Source organism: Lissotriton vulgaris, chromosome 4_1 (genome assembly GCF_964263255.1).
Source record: "Lissotriton vulgaris chromosome 4_1, aLisVul1.2, whole genome shotgun sequence".
NCBI lineage: Eukaryota > Metazoa > Chordata > Amphibia > Caudata > Salamandridae > Lissotriton > Lissotriton vulgaris.
In genome coordinates, this window is record NC_141691.1 from 741,582,438 (window position 1) to 741,605,301 (window position 22,864).

Genomic DNA, 22,864 nt, shown 5'->3' on the forward strand with positions numbered 1-22,864 from the left:
CCTACCCCGGTTGATATCATGGCACTGATCCCTTGGCTGAACGAATACCCTGATCATATCTCCGCCGGGGTGTTGCGAGACGGTTTCTCATATGGTTTCCGCATCCCGGCGGGGGATTTTCAGGGGGAAGCACAATGTAAGAACCAACTATCGGTTCAACAGAATACGGCGGTGGTACAGGCAAAGATTGGGAAAGAAGTGGCCCGAGGTCGGGTTGCTGGACCATATGACATACCACCAGTTGGCAATTTTGTTTGTTCACCTTTGGGAGTGGTCCCCAAAAAGGACCCAGGGGAGTTCAGGTTAATACATAATTTGTCAGCTCCAAGGGGCCTTTCGGTGAACGATGCGATTGACCCGGGAGTTTGTTCGGTGCGGTACGCATCCTTTGATGAGGCCGTCGCCATTTTGAATCGCCTAGGGCCCGGAGCGCTGATGGCTAAATCAGATATCGAGTCGGCATTCCGGTTGCTCCCGGTACACCCAGATGATCAGCGTCTCCTAGGTTTTATGTTTCAGGGACGCTATTACATGGATAAATGTATGCCAATGGGTTGCTCCATCTCTTGTGCGTATTTTGAGAAATTCAGTAGTTGTTTGCAATGGGCGTTCACAAGAGCCACGGGCTTTACACATGTTATGCATTATCTCGATAATTTTCTGTTTCTGGGGGCAGCCGGGGACACGGAATGTGCACAGGCCTTGAGGGAATTCTGTAATCTTATGGAGGAGTTTGGCGTGCCGCTGGCACCCGGTAAGACGGTAGGGCCATCTACTACACTCGAGTTTCTGGGAATTGAGCTCGATTCTGTAGAGGGGTGCTTCCGCTTGCCCAAAGAAAAGGTGATGAAATTCAGGGCCTCGCTACAAACATGTCTCGGCGAAAGAAAAGTAACTCTCCATCAGTTACAACAGGCTGTGGGTCAGCTTAACTTTGCCCTGAGAGTAATACCGATGGCTCGCCCCTTTTCCCGTTCGATCGCGCAAGCCATGGTGGGCCTCAGGGAAGGGCACCACCGCACAAGACTGTCAACAGAGGTTCGCCAGGATATGCGCATATGGCTGGCATTTCTGGCGGATTTCAATGGTCGTGTTGTGTGGACCGATCCACCTGTTTCCTCGGAAGAACTGGGGTTGTGGACCAACTCGGCGGGGAGTGTGGGTTTTGGCGCCACATTCGGCAATCAATGGTTGGCACGAACCTGGCCTGAGTGGTGGCACGATAATGGACTCACTGGTAACATTGAGTTTCTGGAGCTGTTCCCCATTCTGGTGGCCTTGGAAACTTGGCCAGAGGGGTTTTGTGATCGCTCTGTGGTGTTCTGGTCTGATAATATGACCGTGGTTGAGTGTATCAATAGTCAGGCAGCACGCTGCAAATGGATTTTGAGATTACTGAAGGAAATTGTCCTGCTATGTATGAGACTAAACTTCCACTTTAGGGCCAGACACGTGCCAGGGGTACTAAACCAGGCAGCTGATGCGCTCTCTCGTTCCCATATGCAGGCCTTCCGGGGTTTTTTGCCCTCAGAGGACTCGGTGGCGGCACCATTTCCCGAAGCTCTCTGGTCTCTCGGTGCCCCGGATTACAAAACCTCGTGGGAGAGAGTCTAGCACCCAGGACAAGGAAGGCATATGAAGGGGCGTTCCGTTCTTATTGGTCCTTTTTGGGTTCAGCTAGGGGGGAGCACTGGGGGCAGGAGGAGTATGTCCTGAAATTTCTGGTATCTTTACATCAGGCAGGCAAATCAGTGGCTACGGCCAACAGGCACCGGGCCGCCATTTCTTTCATGGCACGGGCTCATGGCATCCAGGACCCCACATCGTCCTTTCTGGTACAAAAGGCGCTGCGTGGGTGGCAACGCCTTGAGGGTCGCAGAGTAGATGAGAGGCACCCGATAGGTTTGGAAAGGTTGTCCCTGTTACTGTCCGTACTCCCGGCGACATGTTCACCTCAATCAGAGACGGTGCTATTCCGGGCCGCTTTTGCATTAGCATTCCATGGGGCTATGCGGGTAAGCGAACTGGTAGCGAGGAACAAGCAGGATACGGGGGGAGGTCTGTGTCGAGAACACATTCAAATTAAGGGGGAGACAATGGTAGTCTCAATTGCCAGGTCCAAGACCGATCAGGGAGCGATCGGGGACAGTGTGGTAGTCCAGCGGATTCCGGGATCTACCATGTGCCCGGTAACATGCGTTGAGGAGTATTTAGCGCAGAGGGCGGCATCATGGGGGGGAAGCTTGCTGAGGCACACCGACGCCACCCCACTGACTAGGTTTCAGTTTCAGCGGGTGCTAACAATGGCAATCGCAGCGGCGGGCTTGAACCCGGGCGATTTTGGGACCCATTCCTTCCGGATAGGGGCTGCTACAGAGGCTACAGCCAGGGGTCTGAGTGTTGAAAAAGTAAAGCGGTTGGGACGTTGGTCCTCAAATTGTTATAAAAGGTATGTGAGTTTGCACATGTTGTGAAGTTAATGTCTTGCACTCACGCTTCTTGTTTTCTGTTTGGTTTACAGTTTCGCGAGCAGGCTTTGCGGGGCGGACTGTGCAGTTGACCCGACACCTGGGGACCAGCGGTCATAGTTCACCGGCTGAGGAAAGAGTGGTGTGGGTCGTTGGCCACTCATACGTGAGGCGCGCCGCGGACGTATTCGAAGCAGGTGACATGATTCACGTGGCTGGGGAATACGGGTACAGGGTGACCTTCCACGGAAGGGGCGGGCTCTGTATTGACCAGTTTCAAAGTTTCATTGAGGGACTGTTAGGGCGGACGAGGTCACCGCCATCTGTAATCATAGTGCATCTTGGGGGCAATGATTTGGTGACCGTTGGTCTACGAGTGCTTCTCTAGTTAATTTTGTCCACAGTAAGTTGGTTGGCAAGAAGGGTTGCGGGGTGCACAATCGCATGGTCACACATGATTCCTCGGAAGGTGTGGCGGGGGGCCCTCGCTGTGCCAGCTTTGAACCAGTCAGTAAAGAAGGTTAATAACAAGTTGAGTAGGTTGTTCCGTACAGGTAAATTGCAGTGTATCCCACACGGGTGTATCGGGGGGACCATATGTATTTGGCGGATGGGGTCCATTTGTCCCGGGAGGGAAATGTCTTACTCATAGGAGACTTCTTAGCTTGGTTAAAGAGTTTACGTAACCATGACCTTTAGTAGGAGCTTTTGTGGGGGGTCCGGATAGCCGGTCAACTATCCGGCCTGTGGCGGTAAGGTCATGATCGGTGAGCAGTAATTGGAAGATCCCTAGAGGTGGGGCGCCACCCATTATGGATGGGACGCCCGGGGGGAGGCGGCCATTGGCCCCTCACACGGGGAGGCGGTACCCTTCTAATGATGGGACCACCGAAAGGGAAGGTGGTCAAGACCCCTCCCTGGGGAGGAGGGGCTACGGGTCCCCTCCTTGGAATTTCCCGGGGCCAGGACATCCGCGACGGCGGATGTGGTAAGCAGTGTGGGGTGGGAGGGGGGTCTACGCTACCTTCTAGACACCTCACACGAGTCCTCGGACGACCACCAAGATGGCGTCGAGTAAGTATGGGCCCCCGTTAAGACAAGGGAAATTGGAAGTTGGCACAGAGGTACAGTCCTCTGTGCGCCCGCCCCTCACAAGTAAGGGGGGGAGTCTGGTATTAGGGATCTGACACCGGTTACGACCTTGCCGTTGGCCCGTAATGTTAGGATGTACAATTTGAATTTTGAGAAATGCATTTACAGGATGTTTTAGAATCGGCTAGGAGAACCTTTGTATTAGAGATATGTTAAGGTTAGCCAATAAACATCGTAATGTATAAACGAAATTGTACACGATATGAAACTGTTATTTAATGTTTAATTTTGTTTCATATTTTTAATAAATACGGCCGGGAGGGTAACTCCCTCCCGCCTTCCAAAAGCTCAAGAACTGTATCCGTCTTCCCATTCTTGGGGATTGTGTTGGGAGGGGGTGACGGGTATCCAGGCCATATGGAAAGGGGCGACCACTCGGTCCCCCCGAACGTATGGTCGGGTGCCCCGATCCCCCCGGGAAGCCATTTTGGGCGGGAGGCGTGTCACGGCTGGTATGCCCGAAGCGGCGTAGCCGGGGCGCGCCTTTTCCCACCCAAGAGGGGCTGTCCTAGACACCTACACCGTTGGCCACGCCCTGTAGGCGGTCGGAGGAGGGTCCACGCCCTCCCGGAGAAGAATAAATGGAGCAGCAATCCAAGGAAGCATCCTCTTGTTCCTGTGCTTGGAAGCTGCACCTCCTCGTTGCACGTGAGCCCTTGACGGAACAAGAGCCAATTTTGACCCACCCACCAGCCCCTGATGACAGCGTTTTGGATTGCAATAAAGTCGATTGATGATGATATGAGCTCTTTTTTCAGGTTGTTTCTAATAAAGTGTGATGTCTCTTTTGCAGGTTGTTTCTAATAAAGTTTGATGTTTTGATGTACAATAAATGGTTGCTCTTTTTAGCAGGAACTCAGGCGGGTATCGCAGCTGTGATAAAAGAAGTGTATTGTGGAGATAAAGTTTATCCTTGAAAAGCTAGTATAACTGTATATGTCATTCTTAGTAGATTAAACAATGTCGTATTTATTTTTGGTCGGGCGGTAAGGTCATGATCGGTGAGCAGTAATTGGAAGATCCCTAGAGGTGGGGCGCCACCCATTATGGATGGGAGCGCCCGGGGGGAGGCGGCCATTGGCCCCTCACACGGGGAGGCGGTACCCTTCTAAGGATGGGACCGCCGAAAGGGAGGGTGGTCAAGACCCCTCCCTGGGGAGGAGGGGCTACGGGTCCCCTCCTTGGAATTTCCCGGGGCCAGGACATCCGCGACGGCGGATGTGGTAAGCAGTGTGGGGTGGGAGGGGGGTCTACGCTACCTTCTAGACACCTCACACGAGTCGTCGGATGACCACCAAGATGGCGTCGAGTAAGTATGGGCCCCCGTTAAGACAAGGGAAATTGGAAGTTGGCACAGAGGTACAGTCCTCTGTGCGCCCGCCCCTCACAAGTAAGGGGGGGAGTCTGGTATTAGGGATCTGACACCGGTTACGACCTTGCCGTTGGCCCGTAATGTTAGGATGTACAATTTGAATTTTGAGAAATGCATTTACAGGATGTTTTAGAATCGGCTAGGAGAACCTTTGTATTAGAGATATGTTAAGGTTAGCCAATAAACATCGTAATGTATAAACGAAATTGTACACGATATGAAACTGTTATTTAATGTTTAATTTTGTTTCATATTTTTAATAAATACGGCCGGGAGGGTAACTCCCTCCCGCTTTCCAAAAGCTCAAGAACTGTATCCGTCTTCCCATTCTTGGGGATTGTGTTGGGAGGGGGTGACGGGTATCCAGGCCATATAAATGTTGATTTTTTTGTTTTGGACCTTTCATATTTTTTCTACTTTAGCAGATATTTTATTATCTTGTAAAATGGATATCTAATATCTATTCTTTCATTCTATTATCTTCTTATTTATTGTAACACTACTTCCATATAACTTGCCATGTAGACAAGTAAAACCATCCTTCTACAAATAAAAACACAGCTAACTTTTGCCAGTTATCCCTATTTACTATTTCACTTTTTAAATATAAGTCAACAGTCTATGTTTAAATCTTCTAGCAATTGCATGGACAACATATGGAAAGGGGCGACCACTCGGTCCCCCCGAACTTATGGCAGAGTACCTCGATCCCCCCGGGAAGCCATTTTGGGCGGGAGGCGCATCTCGGCTGGTATGCCCGAAGCGGCGTAGCCGGGGCGCGCTCTTTCCCGCCCTGGAGTGGGCTGGCCTAGACACTGACGCAGCTGGCCACGCCCTCGGGGCAGGCAGGGGCGGGTTTACGCCCGCCCTGAAGACGGATAAAAAGGGACGCAAGACCGGAAGACATCCTCTTGTTCCTGTGCTCTGAAGCTGCACCTCCTCGCTGCACGTGAGCTCGAGACGGAACGAAGAGCCAATTTTGAGCGTTTTGATCTTTCTTTTTGTCTTCTAGATACTTGGTCGGAAAAGATGCCCAAAAAAGGCGCGAAGAGAATGACGACGGATCAGATGGTTCGGGTCCTCATGAAGGAGATGTCCGAACTAAGAAAGCAGGTGGCGGAGCGAGATGGGGAGGGGGGATCGGGGCGTCCATCGGCTGGAGCAAACCCTGGAGAGAGAGCCAAGAGGCCTAGAAGGGGACCAGCCGGGGGAGACGTCCCGGTTCCCTGTACCCCGCTCGGGGCGCCAACCCCGGTACCGGTGGAGGGGAATCCGATTCCCGTCGTGGTCACCCCGACATCCACTGAGGATATGCCCTCCGAGCTGGCGGCACAGCTAGCAGCGTGGTTGGGCGACAGTAGCGAGGGCGCCACGGCTGCCGAGGCACAAGCGCTGATGAAACAGTTGCGCGAGAAGCGAGATGCAGCCAAGGTGCCCGCGCCGGCTGCAGTGATAGACAAGCCGCAGGCCCCGGTTGCGACCACAGAAGCAACGTCCGGTGCAGGTAAGCGGCCATTGCCGATCGCGAGGGATGAGTCAGCACCCTCTCGTAGAGAAAAGTTGGGGCAACATGTTCCTTTGGCAATAAAGGAAAAGATTTGGGCAGGGGAATATGTGAACATTTTCTCCTTGCTTGTCGACCATTATGAGGTGGAGCATGTTAAAGGTCAGAAGGATCTGATGCATCCGAGTGTTTGGCGCGCAAAAATGGCCGCCTTTAAAGTGAATGAGAATATTGGCAATTGGGGCAATGCTTGGGGGATTTTTACGTCGATCTTAGGGGAACGTAGGCCTGAATTGCTTTCTGAGTTACCGATCTATCAGTCACGAATTATGGGGTACTCGACGTCTCACCAGGGTAACCACTGGTTCTGTTATGATAATCTCTTTAGGAAGGCGAAGGAGCATAACAAAAGTTTAACCTGGGACTGTTATGATTCTTTGACATGGGATAAAATGAAAGAGTCAGGAATGTTGAAAATGCTGTTGGTGGGGAGCAATGTTGGCGAGTCCTCCCGCCAATATGCGGGGACGCCCTTTCGGTCAGGTACGAGTACCGACGATTACTCGAGATCTGCCAGTAATGCAGGGAAAAAGGGTTTCTGCTTCAATTTCAACAAAGGTAAATGTACTAGGCCACAGGGATCGTGTAAATTCAAGCACGAATGTAGTGGTTGCGGTTCGTCCCATCCTGAGTCCTCGTGCAGAGCCAGAACGGGTGAGAATGGGGGTAGGGGAGGCGAGAAACAGGTCTAATATAGTCCGAGGGGCGCCTTTACCAACCCCGATTGATACCTTGGCGATGATTCCCTGGCTCAGTGAATACCCAGATCGTACTTCTGCTGGATTGCTGCGAAACGGTTTTTCATATGGTTTCCGCATTCCGGTGGGGGACTTTCAGGGTGTCGGGATATGCAAAAATCAACTTTCCGTCCTGCAGCATACGACTGTAGTACAGGAGAAGATCCGGAAAGAGGTTATCCGAGGTCGTGTCGCCGGCCCGTTTACTGCACCCCCGGTACAGAATTTTGTTTGTTCTCCTTTAGGGGTGGTCCCCAAGAAGGACCCGGGTGAGTTTCGATTGATTCATAATTTGTCAGCTCCACGTGGTCTTTCTGTAAACGATGCAATAGACCCAGAAGTGTGTTCGGTGCGGTACGCATCCTTCGATGAGGCCGTAGCCATTTTGAATCGCCTGGGGCCCGGGGCGCTGATGGCGAAGTCAGATATCGAGTCAGCGTTCCGGTTGCTCCCGGTACACCCGGACGATCAGCGTCTCCTAGGATTTAATTTTCAGGGTTGTTTTTACATGGATAAGTGTATGCCGATGGGGTGCTCTATATCTTGTGCCTATTTCGAGAAATTCAGTAGTTTTCTGCAATGGGTCTTCACAAAGAAGACGGGTTTCCAACATGTAATGCATTACCTGGATGATTTTCTGTTCCTTGGGGCAGCCGGGGATCTTGAATGTGGCCGGGCCTTGGCCGAATTTTGTGTATTAATGAAACAGTTTGGTGTGCCATTGGCACCAGGTAAGACGGTGGGTCCTGCGACTTGCCTCGAGTTTCTGGGGATCGAGTTAGACTCCAGTGAAGGTTGTTTTCGTTTGCCAGCTGACAAAGTGTTAAAGTTCAGGGCAACCCTGCAAGAGTGTCTAAATGGGTCTAAAATTACGCTGCATCAGTTACAGCAGTTGGTGGGACAGTTGAATTTTGCCCTTAGAGTTATACCGATGGCCCGCCCCTTTTCTCGTTCAATTGCACAAGCTATGGTCGGCCTAAAGGAGGGCCACCACCGCACGAGACTATCGGCTGAGGTCCGCCAGGACGTGCGTATTTGGTTAGCATTTCTGGCGGACTTTAATGGTCGAGTCATATGGAACAAACCAGCCGTATCCTCTGAAGAGCTGGGGCTATGGACAGATTCTGCAGGTAGCATAGGTTTTGGTGCCATCTTCGGCACAAAATGGTCGGCACAAAGGTGGCCGACATGGTGGCACGACAATGGTCTGACAAGTAATATTGCTTTCTTGGAACTTTTTCCCATTTTGGTGGCCTTGAGAACCTGGCCAGAAGGGTTCAAGGATCACTCTGTGATATTTTGGTCCGACAATATGACTGTGGTCGAGTGCATCAATAGTCAGGCAGCACGATGTAAGCTGATTTTAAGACTGCTCAAAGAGATTGTTTTGTTGTGTATGCAACTGAATGTGCTGTTCAGAGCAAAACATGTCCCAGGGGTACAGAATCAGGCGGCTGATGCACTGTCTCGTTTTCATATGCAGGCTTTCTCGGGCTTCCTTCCCTCAGCGGACCCAGAGCCGGCACCCTTCCCCGAAGCTCTCTGGTCTCTCGGTGCCCCGAACTTCGTCACCTCGTGGGAGAGAGTCTAGCACCACGGACGAGGAAGGCATATGAAGGGGCGTTTAGGTCCTATTTAGCCTTCTTGGGGACTGATAGAGAGAAGCTTTGGGGCCATGAGGAATGGGTGGTGAATTTCCTGATGTCCTTACGTAGGGCTGGGAAATCTGTGGCTACGGCTCAGAGGCATCGTGCTGCTATTTCCTTTGTTGCCAGGGCTCATAGTATCCAGGACCCGACAGCGTCTTTCGTTGTACAGAAAGCGCTGCGTGGGTGGCAACGCCTTGAGGGTCGCAGAGTAGATGAGAGGCGCCCGATAGGTTTGGATAGGTTGGCCCAGTTGTTGGCTACACTCCCTGCCACATGTTCATCTCCGTTTGAGGCGGTGTTGTTCCGAGCCGCTTTTACGCTAGCATTTCACGGGGCGATGCGAGTAAGCGAACTGGTGGCAAGGAACAAACAGGATGTGGCGGGGGGTTTGTGCCAAGAACACGTTCAGATCAGAAGAGAGGCAATGACGGTCTCCTTTGTCAAGTCCAAGACCGATCAAGATGGGATGGGTGACTGCATAATCATACGCAGGATTCCCGGGTCCTCCATATGCCCGGTAAAGTGTTTAGAAGATTACCTAGCACAAAGGGTGGCAGTATGGGGGGGGACCTTGTTGAGACACGCGGACGCCACCCCACTGACGAGGTTTCAGTTTCAGCGGGTGCTTGCGATGTCAATTGCCGCTGCGGGCTTGACCCCGGGCGAGTTTGGGACCCATTCCTTTCGGATAGGGGCTGCTACAGAAGCTACAGCCAGGGGTCTTAATGTTGAACAAGTGAAACGAGTGGGGCGTTGGTCCTCCAATTGTTATAAGAGGTATGTGCGGTTACACATGTTGTAAAGCTGTAATGATGTACTCACGCCTCTTGTTTTTGTTTGGTTTTCAGTTGCGCAAGCCTACGAGGCGGGGCGGACTTTGCAGTCGACCCAACACCGGGACAGCGGTCAGACATCACCGGCTGTGAAAAAGGAGGTGTGGGTCGTGGGCCACTCATACGTGAGGCGTGCCGCGGACGTATTCAAAGCAGGTGACATGATTCACGTCGCTGGGGAATACGGGTACAGGGTGTCCTTCTACGGAAGAGGCGGTCTCTGTATTGACCAGTTTCAAGCATATTTTGAAGATTTGTTAGGGCGGACGAGGTCACCGCCGTCTATAGTCATAGTGCATCTAGGGGGCAATGATTTGGTCACCACCGGTAGACGACTTCTCCTGGAGGCAATGCTTTCCACTGTAAGTTGGTTGGCGAGGAGAGTTCCGGGGTGCACAATTGCGTGGTCCCATATGATCCCACGAAAGGTGTGGCGGGGGGCTATTTCTATTCCTGCTTTGAATCACTCTGTTAGGAAGCTTAATAACAAAGTGAGTAGGTTGTTCCGTTCCGGGACATTGCATTCTATTTCGCATGGATGTATTAATGATGACAGTGTGTATTCGGGGGATGGTGTGCATTTGTCTCGGGTGGGGAATGAGTTACTCATAGGAGACTTCTTAGCATGGTTAAAAACGTTGAAGCATGACCTTTAGGTAGGAGCTTTGTGGGGGGTCCGGATAGCCGGTCAACTATCCGGACCTGTGGCGGTAAGGTCATGATCGGTGAGCAGTAATTGGAAGATCCCTATGAGTGGGCGTCACCCAACACGGATGGGAGCGCTCGGGAGAGGTGGCCATTGGCCCCTCAACGGGGAGGCGGTCCTGTCTAAGGAGAGGCCGCCGGAAGGAAAGGAAAGGCGGTCAAGGCCCCTTCCTGTGTAGGAGGGGTTACAGCCCCCTCCTGGGGAATTTCCCGGGGCCAGTGACGTCTGCGACGGCAGATGTGGTAAGTTGTGTGGGGTTTGGGGGGAGGTCTACGCTACCTTCTAGATACTCACACGAGTCCTCGAACGACCTTTAAGTGGCGTCGAGTTTATTGGGGCCCCCGACAAGTCAAAGGGAAATTGGTAGTTGCACGTGGGGTACGCCTCAGTGCTGTCGCCCCTCCCAAGTGGGGGGGGTATTTCTGGTTAGGGATCTTGACACCGGTTACGACCTTGCCGTTGGCCCTTAAACGTTAGGATGTACAATTTCATTATTTCAAGAGAATGTTTTGCAGGTTGGTAGTTCGGCTAGGAGAACCTCTGTATTAGAGAATCTGTTAAGGTTAGCCAAACATCGCAATGTGGTTATGAAATTGTACATTAATATGAACTGTTTAACGTTTAATTTTTTGTTTTAATAAATACGGCCGGGGACGGTCACTCCCTCCCTCTTCCAAAAACTTCAAGAACTGTTTCCGGTTTCCCTCCTTTTGGGGATTGTGTTGAGAGGGGGTGGCGGGTATCTCAGCCATATACAAATATACTCTGGTTTCTAAGAGAACAATTCGTTAAATTTTGCAATCTCTTCTTGAAAACTATCAACTGTAATATATGTGCTTCTACAGAATCCTGCTCAGGACCAAAGAAACGAAACTGCACATCACCACAGACCTTTTCTATCTCTGCCACACTACCACGCACAAGCTCTCTATTCATTTCTCGTAAAAATAATGCAGAACCTTTCACATAGTACAGTCTCCAAACTAAAGTTAGCATTGTTGAGTGGTACAACTTATTTTGTGTTTTAAACTTCACCTTGGAAAGATACTTATGAATCTTCTTAATATATCAATGGACTGCTGAGTAATACTCCAAACACTACTACAATTCCATTTGTATACAGGAACATGATTACACTCTCCTTTTACCTCTTGTACAATAGCTTCTACATTTCTATGTGCCATCACATCTTTTGCTATTGGACCTAACATTTTTCATTTCATACAAAACTCCTCTTTAATCAATGGCATGTTATCCTGGAGATAGCTTTCCTCATTAAAGAAAGGCTCTGTACTAGAAGTATGTATGCATTCTCTACTAAAAACTGTACAAAAAAACTTCTGTCCACTGATATTTTCTTCTAGTTTTGTCTCCAATTTCACATTACTATTTTGTCAAGAGTCTTCATTCTATTTAGAATCTAAATGAAAAGCTTCCCCTTCAAAGCAAAGGCCGTATCACCTACTCTATCAACTCGTTCTTTCTGTTTCACTGCATCTCTTCTAAACTTTTTTTAATTTATCACTACATTTACAACCATTTTAATATGAAACATCCTGGCTCAGATTTCCTTAAACTGCTTCTGTCTCTGGGTTATGTTGTGTCCATGTTTGTTGCAATCTTTTCTTTTCTTCCAATGTACACTTTGTCCACTCTTGTTGTTTCTCATAGTTATAATTGTATTTTCTTTATTTTGTAATTTTTGCAAATGTCTACATATATGTGTAAGAAATTACTTTGTCCTATTACCCGGTAGCTATTTTTTCTTTCAGCACTTTTTCTGCATTTTACCCCTTTTGTAACTAATTTCTGTAGAGATACTGTAGTTGTTTCTGTTGCTTTTTGTGTGAGCTTTTATAGGCATTCTAACTGTGTGTAGTTATGTATATATTTGTCTGTAAAAGTATAAAACAAGTATGTTTTAATTTTTACCCTAGCCAAAGTACAAACTACTTTACTAGTAACTTACACATAATACAAAAACAGTATGGGACATTCCAGTTTTAAATCTACAGAGGAACCTAACTTCATTATTACATGCACTTACTTCAATATAGCAAATCCAAAGCAAAACACAAACATGTATTCATTAGTTTCCTTTTAACATGTTAGCACCCTGTCCTACAACACAGCTGCACCGTATCTCACTTCTAACTTATACATGGTGAAAGAGCAGTTCATACCTTCTGTAGTAAATTTTAAAATGAACCTGAAGCTAAGGGAGCATATTTACAATCCCCATGCGCCAAAGTGTCACTTTTTCTGACACACCAATAACAAAGTGTGATGCTCCATATTTACAAGGCCACGTAAAGCCAATCTGCTTGTCTTTAGTGGCCTTGTAAATAATTATTTATTTATTTATGGAGTTTTATATAGCACTGACCAGATCTGTGGGTATCGGAGCGCTTTACAACGTTGTTTCAATAACCCCCGCACTATGCCCACTCCAGAGTACATGCTACATTTCCACACTGCATTCCTTAGAATAAACAAGCCAACATGCATTTGTGTTTGTAGTGGTCATTTGTTGGCCGCAGTTTTATTAGGAATACATGGATATACTTTGGCATTATTTGCATACCCTGGACATAAATCCTCAACTTAGCGCTGTCATATTTGCGTCATAAATCATATGCATTTGTCATACGTAATCATATGTACATCACCAATTAGCAAATTGGACTGACAGTTCGTTGCTTAGCTCATTTGGAAGCTTGTCTTGTTTCTTGTCCCTTCTGGGTCATCCCTTTGCACGGTTGGGTTTGCGCTCTCTTTGCGCTGGGGTAGTTCTGTCCCCGGAGTTAGGCCCCTACTCGCTATCTTGTTGGACTCTTTTGTGCCCTGCCATCCGGCAGGGGCTGGGCTGCGAGCGCCGTCTCCGTTTGCTACCCCCTTTTTGTAGGCCAAATCACCCAGCCGTGAGGCATCCCAAAGTGAGTGGTCCTACACACTGCCCTTAGGCCAACTCACCCAGCCGTGAGGCATCCGAAGGTGAGTGGTCCTATTCCGGCACACCGCCCTTAGGTGTGCCTCCTTACCAACCATTATCCCCGTAGGGAGGGTTACGTCTTCCTGCGGCTCCCCCTCATTCCTTTTGTCTTTTTTCTGCAATCTGCTAGAGCTATGGCGCCCCACAGGTTGCTCCAGGATATCTGCCTGCCTTCCTCTGGCAGGTGTGTACCATCCTGCCCACAGACCAGTGGTTTCAAGGTCACTGGCCTTCTCTTGTGACACCATACTTGTACATTTGGCCCAGACTACCTTAGCCTACCGCCATTGGAACCTGGTGTGCAATTTGTTGACCAGGCCCCTGTCCTGGTTGCTCTTACTCCCCCCCCCGCTCATGGGGGGTGGGGGGCAGGGTACCTTAACCCGGCCTCGTACGATGTCAGTGTCAGACGGTCCATTCAGACGCCTGGGTAATGTTAAGGTACGTAATCTACCACTAACTCATGTCTCCTATAGGTATATCGTTACACGAGTAGACGCTTGCGCGTCACTTGGAAAGTTGTATGCGCTAGTGCTCCGTCCGCTGTGTCACCTCCCCAAAATGGTGACAGTGTACCTAGATTGGCCGAAAACTTTCTGGATCCAGTTTGCCGCAGAGAGAATATTTAACGGTAAGGAATATGGCTGCATGTGATTGTGGCTACCTGCCAAACCCTTTTAGCCCCTAATGTAGCTTAGGCTGACCGATTCACTCAATACCCCCAAGGGGCACAACTCCGTCGAGTCGATTGCCCCCCCGCACCACTTGCGGGTAGCAGTTGTCACGTGACGTGGACACATGAGGTGTGTGTGTCAACAGGAGGATGTTTTTATGAGATTATATTACTAAAATTGTCTAGTAACGAGACGTTCTACTCGCCATAAGGTAGTTGCCAGCCAGGTCATGCCTACTCATTTGATCACTTTATCTTTAGAGACCTGTCATCTCAGGCGCACAAACAGCGTGCCCGTTTTTTATGCGCCGGAATGTGCGTGATTCGGAAAGAAATACATGCCCTGTCCTAAGGTTGGTACAAGTACTCTCTCATGCGCTGTCTGACATGCTCAGACCCGAGGCTATTCCGTTTAATGAGCGTTGTGGGTGGGGTTGGCTGAAATATTTGCCTCAACTGCTTATATCACTTTATCTGTAGGGTGTGCCGAGGGTCTACCAGCAGCACTTCGCTTTACTGAATATACATTTCTTATTATAGTAGCCTTAAATTAACCTGTGGCTGCTGTAGAAACATCTGGTATCTGATAGAGATACAATTGTGATCGGAATACGGCCACCAGACAACACGCTGTGCAGCAACCTATTACCTACTGAATTGTTAGTTTCGTCAGGGTGGCTCGGTGAGTTGAACACTCACTGCTGAAACGTGCGTTGATTTCTAGGTCATGCAGTTTAAACCTAGGTGCTGCTTCAGTTCTCCCCCCTTCCATGGTCTATAAATTGCGCCCAGTGAAATTGTGTGACCATGGCACGCCCGGCACACGTTGGGGTGCACGCAGGTGTACTGTCCCTTACTATTTATTTATTTATTTTTAGCATTATGACCTTTATGGCGTGGCTTCACAAGTGAGCTGCTACCGTCTTACAATATGGAACATACAAGTCGCTATCCCTGCATCTTAGGTATGAACACACCTAGCGATTGGACGATTGTGCCTGTGCACCGTCAGTGACCAAAGATGGCAAGAAAAGAGCTGAAATTGTATCATATATTCAAAGCTGTTCTGAACAAAGCCCCCCCAAACTTTGCTCTTCCATGGCCCCCAAATTTTTACGATGTACTGCTTCCTGCTTCTCCACTGCCTAACCACAGGCGTGGTGGGCTCTGCATTTAGTGCCGAGTCCCAGCACCCACACACTTCTCTTATCATTGCGCTATGCAATACAGGCATATATGACCCTTGGCTATGGTGTCTTAGGCATGTCTCTTGTGTGCCCCTTGGCACTGGAATACCCGCACCCGCAGCCTGCACTTTACATTGGCTCTCAGTCTCACGTGTCTGATAAACATTGCCTCGTTGATAGCATTTACGTTTTGTGATCGAGAAATAACGTTTTTTCACATCAGGAGCAGGACTCGTTTCACGGGGGCAATGCATGGGATCCGTTTTCATAAACACTGTCCAATTTTTAGATCAAAACTAACAGGTTTTACCCCCAAAAGAACTGCATATTTTTGCAGCGCGAACTCATCCCGAAGGTATTGCCGCGCTATTCCCGACCCCCGCTACTTCATCACACCTTTAGGCACGGGGAGATTAAGTGGGTTGCCCAGTATTTACGTGAGGTGGGCAAGCACCAGGCCTCGAAACTCTGGTTTCCAGCGCCAAGTTCGGCCGTCCAGTGGAGGGCTCTTCGATTTGTTTACGCCCCCGCCTGAGTTAGTCTGACATGCTGGTTATTAGCAGGCTAAATTTGATTCCTGTGCTTCCAACTGCCATTGTATTGGGGGACCAATTCAATGCATAAAAACGCCTTAACCAAGTCACACTTCGGAACAAACCATTGTGCCAATATCCGGCCCCGATTTAAAGTTGCAACGAGTGCCCCGGGTCTACATAGCAGTTATCATCGAGCTCGAGGCGCCGTAGGGGCCCAAACCCAACGTAGAATCATAAAGCTGAAATGCTCCTGGAATTCCTTGCGCAACAGTTCAACTGGGTATGAGATAAATTCAAACGTGTTGTATTCATTTCTGTCCGGGCACAGACAAGTTGAACAAACCATAGCCTGAATGCGACCCATTGTAATGGGGAGCATGCTTCTTTGCACATTAAACCTTGGCCAGTATGGGGATCGAATTTGTGTCCTTGAACGTGTTTTTTGCATTTCTGTCGGGGTACAGACAAGGAGAGAAGACCATAAACTGAATGCGCCCCCTTGTAATGGACAGCGTGCTTCTTCGCACCTTAACTCTTGGCCTGTACAGGGATCGAACTTGTGTCTTTGACATAGTCCCCTAATGGCCACAGGACCCCCCGCCCCCACACATGGATACCGTACAAACATAAATAATACACAGGACACATTGTTTGGTTGGAAAGAAAATGCTGCAGGATTTATTACATACAACATATGTAATAGATGGGTTAACTTATGGGTAATCCAAGGGCAGGCCGCATTCTCGCCACCTGCCCGCCTGTTGAGCCGGGCAGCACAGTGTGTAGCCACCTGTGTGCTGCCCCATATCTTAATTAATTAAACTCACGCCCCGAAGGGCGGAGCGCAACTAGGCAACCCCCGGTTGTACAGGCCCACAACCGCCCGAAGGACTACTGAGGTGCCGACACGTGTACCCGGACCTCCCATGAAGTCCAGGTGGTAGGCTCTGGCACCCCTATGTGCCTGCTGAGGTACACCGCTGCACCTCTCAGCTTCCGGATCACCCTGTAACTCCGCTGCAACGACAAATGAAACAATATTATAAAGTTCACACCACCCCACCCCCAGTTCGCGCACGGGTAAGAGGTCGGGAGGGGAAGTGCGCCCGAGTTGGTGGTCTGCACGTGGCGGCGAGGGGCGGCAAAGAGGCCTGAATCTGGCGAGGGGGACTTAAGTACCCCTCGCCCGGCCTGCCGCCCCCCGAAGCACGTCACTGAGCCCGCCCCGTTCCTTGCTGGACCCCTCCTGCCCGAGGGAGGAGGGAGTACCTGCATGCAAGGGGGCGGGGGGGAGCCCCCCGGCGACTAAGGTGCCGCCCTCTTGATGGCCACCGGGTGGCCTCGGGCAGCTGCATAGTCCCCTAATGGCCACAGGACCCCCCGCCCCCACACATGGATACCGTACAAACATAAATAATACACAGGACACATTGTTTGGTTGGAAAGAAAATGCTGCAGGATTTATTACATACAACATATGTAATAGATGGGTTAACTTATGGGTAATCCAAGGGCAGGCCGCATTCTCGCCACCTGCCCGCCTGTTGAGCCGGGCAGCACAGTGTGTAGCCACCTGTGTGCTGCCCCATATCTTAATTAATTAAACTCACGCCCCGAAGGGCGGAGCGCAACTAGGCAACCCCCGGTTGTACAGGCCCACAACCGCCCGAAGGACTACTGAGGTGCCGACACGTGTACCCGGACCTCCCATGAAGTCCAGGTGGTAGGCTCTGGCACCCCTATGTGCCTGCTGAGGTACACCGCTGCACCTCTCAGCTTCCGGATCACCCTGTAACTCCGCCACAGCCCGGCCGGTGGCTACCGCCGCCGCCCGGGCCCCCCATCCACTATGCTCCTTCCTACCTGCAGCCTCTCTCCTGCAAAGCATCGTACCAATCTAGGAGGAAAAGGTCCAAGCCCACTGGATTGAGATCTCATGGCGGATGAAACCGATGCCTCTCTGCGAAGTGAATTTGCGCATGTCGCTGTTCACCCTCCTCCTAGACTTTCTAGGGCTTCGCATGTCCTAGCGCCTCGCCAGACTCTGCGTGGTAGCAATTCGGACCACCAGACCTCCCAGCTCCCCACCACTCTGCAAACCTCCACCAGGTCCGCCTTCATTTTATGCAGCAGCGCGGGGTGAATGACCAAGTGATGCGGCGGACCGCCACCTGTCGCAAGGGAGTGCCTGAGTCTGGACCAGAGTGTCCTGATGAGACCGTGCGACGGCGTCCTGAGCGGCAAAGAGGCCCCCCAGCAGGGGCAGAGGAGTAAAGTCCCCCTGGAGGCTCCTCCCAGCCGCCCCGTACGCGCTTCATAGTCCTGCCTCATCCAACCGGGAAAGACTGCCCGGGAGAGGAGATGCTTCTGCCTCGATTCACCCCTGACCTAAGACCCTAGCTCTGCAGAGCTTCTCGTCAGTCCATGGACAGGACCAAATGACAGGGGACGCTTTTCAATTCCAAAAGACCCTAGCTCCTGACATGAACAGTACATTCCCGAAGGAACCAAGGCCCCTCTGCCTCTAATCTGCAGCCCCCCCTGGGTCCTAAACATACATAACGTCAGAAGACTACACCCAGGTGAAGTTAGAGCCACTGCTGCAACGCCTTCCTCTGCATCCTCCTCGAGACGGTGTGCTTACGTTGCACGCCTGTGCTGCTATACACTAAAAAGTACCGGGGCATTGGCTGGCATGATCCATAACTACTATGTAACTTGGGCGAAGTCCCACCCTATGCTAAAGCCAGGATTTAACAAGTGTTACAGTAGGCATCACCTGCCCTCTTGTGTTATAGTCTAAACGCAGATTAGGCCATGCTACCACTACGATAGCTTGTCTGTATGTTGACTTACGACCACCACCAAGGGTTTGCTGACTGATACCAAGTGCCCTGTAAGATCCTGACCTGCATAAGACACGCTGCAGAAACGCCTGCCCCTCTGATACCCATCCGCCTACACCCCCGGATGCAATCCCACTCTTGCCATAGTGTACACTATCCCAGGTTCGAGGGGTCATACCCCAGGTACAGACCAGGTGCTAGTATCCTTCCCTAATCATACGATAGGAGGACCGGCGCCTGTCATTGAGACCCACTACACACCTTCACACCCAGCATCAGCAAATTACCCCCAGTGATGTACACACCTTCACACCCAACATCAGCAGACTACACCCAGTGATGTAGCCGTGTGTCCAATCCTGGTAGGAGCCCAACGTGCAAAGCCACCACCCATAATCGTGAAATGAACAATAGGGTGATGGACTACCTGATAGCCATCCTGAGTTTCCCTAACAGCCGTTAGTAACTTCATGAGTAATTCTATAATGAGTCTTATAGAGACTCCCTCCTAAGTATTATTGGCCGTCGTGGCTCAGACTGTGGTAAATGTAAATGCCAATCGATACTTGTATAGCGCACTACTCACCCGCAGGGTCTCAAGGCGCTTGTACGAATACCGCTGTGGAACCCGTCTTGGCTTTCCCCGTGAGGCGTCCACTCCTGGGCACCCCCAAGGTGGAGGCCAGGCCTCCCTAGTGTCGTGGGGGCCGTTGTGGAGATTAAGCAAGCTATTGCCGAGAGTTGCAGAGTGGGACTCCCTGAGTAGAATAGGCATTGAGGCGAGAATTATCAGGTCCGTGGAATTTTGAACCCAAGACCTGCCGAGGCGGGTAATTGAACCCTGGTCCCGTGCTAGACCTCTGCATCAGGGTCTGACGCTATAACCATTGAGCCACACCTCTCCACTGTCCAGTTGTGGTTGCACAGTACCGCGTGGTCCTGTTTTACTTCACGCTTGGTGCTGCCTCCATTCTTTCTCCAAACTCTTCATCTTACTTTCCCGTGGGACCAAACCGCAGCAGGTCCTGGAGGTTGTCAGCCCAACAAAAATTGAACCTTTTTGAGGGACGTTGGAAAATAGAGGTGCTGGTTACCTGATCCGCTGTGGAACACTCCTTTTTGGAGCTACCGAAAGGTAGCAGGAGCTCCCGATCTGATGGCTCAGATGATAGGCAGTCTGCCAATGTTCCAGAGTCTTGGATTCACAGGCAGCCCACAGCAGTATTGTGGAAGAGCAAATTGACTATTGCCATGCCACCGTATCCACCTGGTTGAGTTAGCAGCAGTGCAGGTCCCAGGAATGTTCATACACAAGACTAACTATGCCTCTTGAAAAGGCCCCAGGAGATCGATCTGCCAGGGGGATATATGAACCTATTAGCCTAGGACTAGACCTAGAATTAGCCAACTATCCTAATTTTGGCACATCTTAAACTGACTACCCAACCGTCATACCTGCAGTGACAGTACAGTAAGATAAACGCAAAAGTGAGGACCCCTCTCCATAGAGCGCCACAGGAGTAAGCACCGCAGCAAATCTGCCATCTGTATGAGGTAAGGTGCCAATATAAACCACACAGCCCTTAAAGAGTCACCCAGACCCCGAGACACCAAATACATGAAAAGTGACTTAGAATTAACACCTTTGGCGCAATGCTGATTACCTCGCGCCTAGTTGACTTACTGTTAGTCTGGAAGAACACAATTCTCTAGTATGGGCACACCTATACACGTGCCCATGCGTCACCTCATACAGTTCTAGCTTGCTGCATGCCTGATGTCACACACCTCCTGCGCAGGGGCAACCGGGCAGAGTACGCTAGCTGAAGGCCTGGGGTACCGCACACTCAAATGCAACGATCCTAGCCGCCAAAGTATTGCAATACTATATGTAGCAGTTTATAAATTCATTGTAGTGAGAGGCAATTCACCAGCTTGAGTTACACTAATCCTGCTAGCCATAGAACAATGGCGGTGATGAAGACATGTTTTCGGACGACCTGCTGCCACACCTAGTCACATGCCCACTACTACCTCAACAGTTGTGCATGTGTGACCCTTCAGGCTGTTACGGGCCCCAATTCCTAGAAGGATAGCCTAGGCAGCAGGCAGTATACTTACTGTCTGTTGAAATAATAATTATCTGTTGCTGTGGTCAGTTCTAAAACAAAGAGACAGCGCCAGGTAGTGGCGGGCTGACACCAGCGCCGGAGTGGCCACATAGGTAACAGTGCGGAGGACCGGAAACCATAAGATCAATCACTGTGGGAAAAAGAGGTCACCCGCTGCCACCCTGTCTTATACGGCATAGCCTAGCTCCCTTGACTGCCTTTTGGTTGCTGGGGAGAAGCACATTCGCTAGGCTGATAACCAACTCACATCATTATCTTCTATAACGTGATGTTACCAGGTGTCAGTTACAGTTGTGGGTGTGCGAGGAGTCGAAGTTTTGGCCCGCCCCAACACTTCAAGTTCCCCCTACGCGCGTTCAGGTCACTGGACCATTGTTGGTTCCGAAAACATTATGACCGCCTAGGCCAAGGAAGCGCTTTCTGTACCGCACCAGTGTCAAGTGAGGAGCCCCAGGCACCGCCCCCAATTGCGGCCATAGCGCATTCAGCACCGCAACCGGTGTATCTAAAAGGGGGATGGGGGCTGGGACGGATCTGCGGTGTCCCCAGCCCCAGCCAACCCTTCCTGCCGTGCAAACAGCGAATCGCACCCCAAGTATGGATTAATTACGTCAGTAAATTCTGAGCGTATCAGGAATTAAATTGATAACTCTCACCTTTAGTGCACTGACGCTTGACACCTGGCAGTCAAGCCATATGCATTTGTAAGCCACATTCCATTTCAGTTGGGAAGGTGGCTCACCCGATGCTGTTACACGCATGTTGCCCACGTAACTCCATACGTTTATTTGACTTTCGCCCTGCTGCAATCATTACACCCTTACTGAAGGTGAGGGCCCTGCCTTGCATGCTTAATGTCAATCACGCTGGAAACAGAGAATGTAGCTAGCATGACACACCGGTCTTTTACTGTTCAGCTTAATTGCGGATGTACCGCTGTACAGACCAGCAAGCTGTGCTTATGATAAGCAGAATCAGCAAAACCCCACCAGCAAATGTCTTCAATGTTATAATCAGCATCCCACGAGAGTGTCTACCTTACAGCCAGGCCTTGTCCTACCATACCAGAGGGCCCATGGTACTGGCTGTTACCCCAGCACCACCCGACCAAAGAGAGGGGGGGGGGGGGTTTGGGGGCATCCCGTGCCCAGGACGTCTGCCCCTCATGCTTAACAGATGGCGCGACCACCGCGCTCTGTAGCCCGTCACAAGTCCACCTACCACTGAACACAATAATGCGCCTCCAATGCCAAAAGTGGAGAACCTCCCTCTGCATGTGAGGCCTAACATGCAACTGCAGGTAAACTCTCCTCCGCGAAGTCCAGGTGCATACCCAATAAGGAAAGAGCAGCCAAGATGGCCGCACCCGCGCGCCATTGCCCATGTGTGCCACACCCGCATGTCGCCTGTGCAGCAACTGGAGCCCAGATGGCTGCACCCGGGCGCCATTACCCACGTGTGCAGTAACCAATGCAAATGAATGCACATGTATGCAGTGACCCGTCGCCGTTCCGGCCGGCCCCCGCACGCCATACATACGAAACCGGTGCACCCGGTTTGCACCCCAAACCGGACCCAAGCATGGACAACAACATAAATTCGCCCGGAGCCCTGCTGATTCTGTACACCAATGCGGGCAAATCGTTAAAAAGTATTGAAACATAATACCATCTGCAAAAGTGTCCATCTTTGAGGCGCCGAAACCTAAAAGTCCGTGGCTAGTTACCGGTGCACGCATGTAAACGGAGTGCTTTAAGTGCCTGCACTAATACCTTCTAGCATGATTGACCTCAGCAGGATGCTTACCCTCATCCACACGGACACTTCAATTAAGCACGTGCGAATCTAGTGCCAACACCGAGCAGGCTACCGAAGACTATACTATGCCGGGAACCGCAGGGTGGGTGGCAAAGGGAAAGTCGCTGACATCCCGAGACACCAAAGCGTAAGGCGACACAATATGGCAATTTACAATAGCATGGCCGGCACCGAACCAGGGGGGGGCAATAACGTCTGC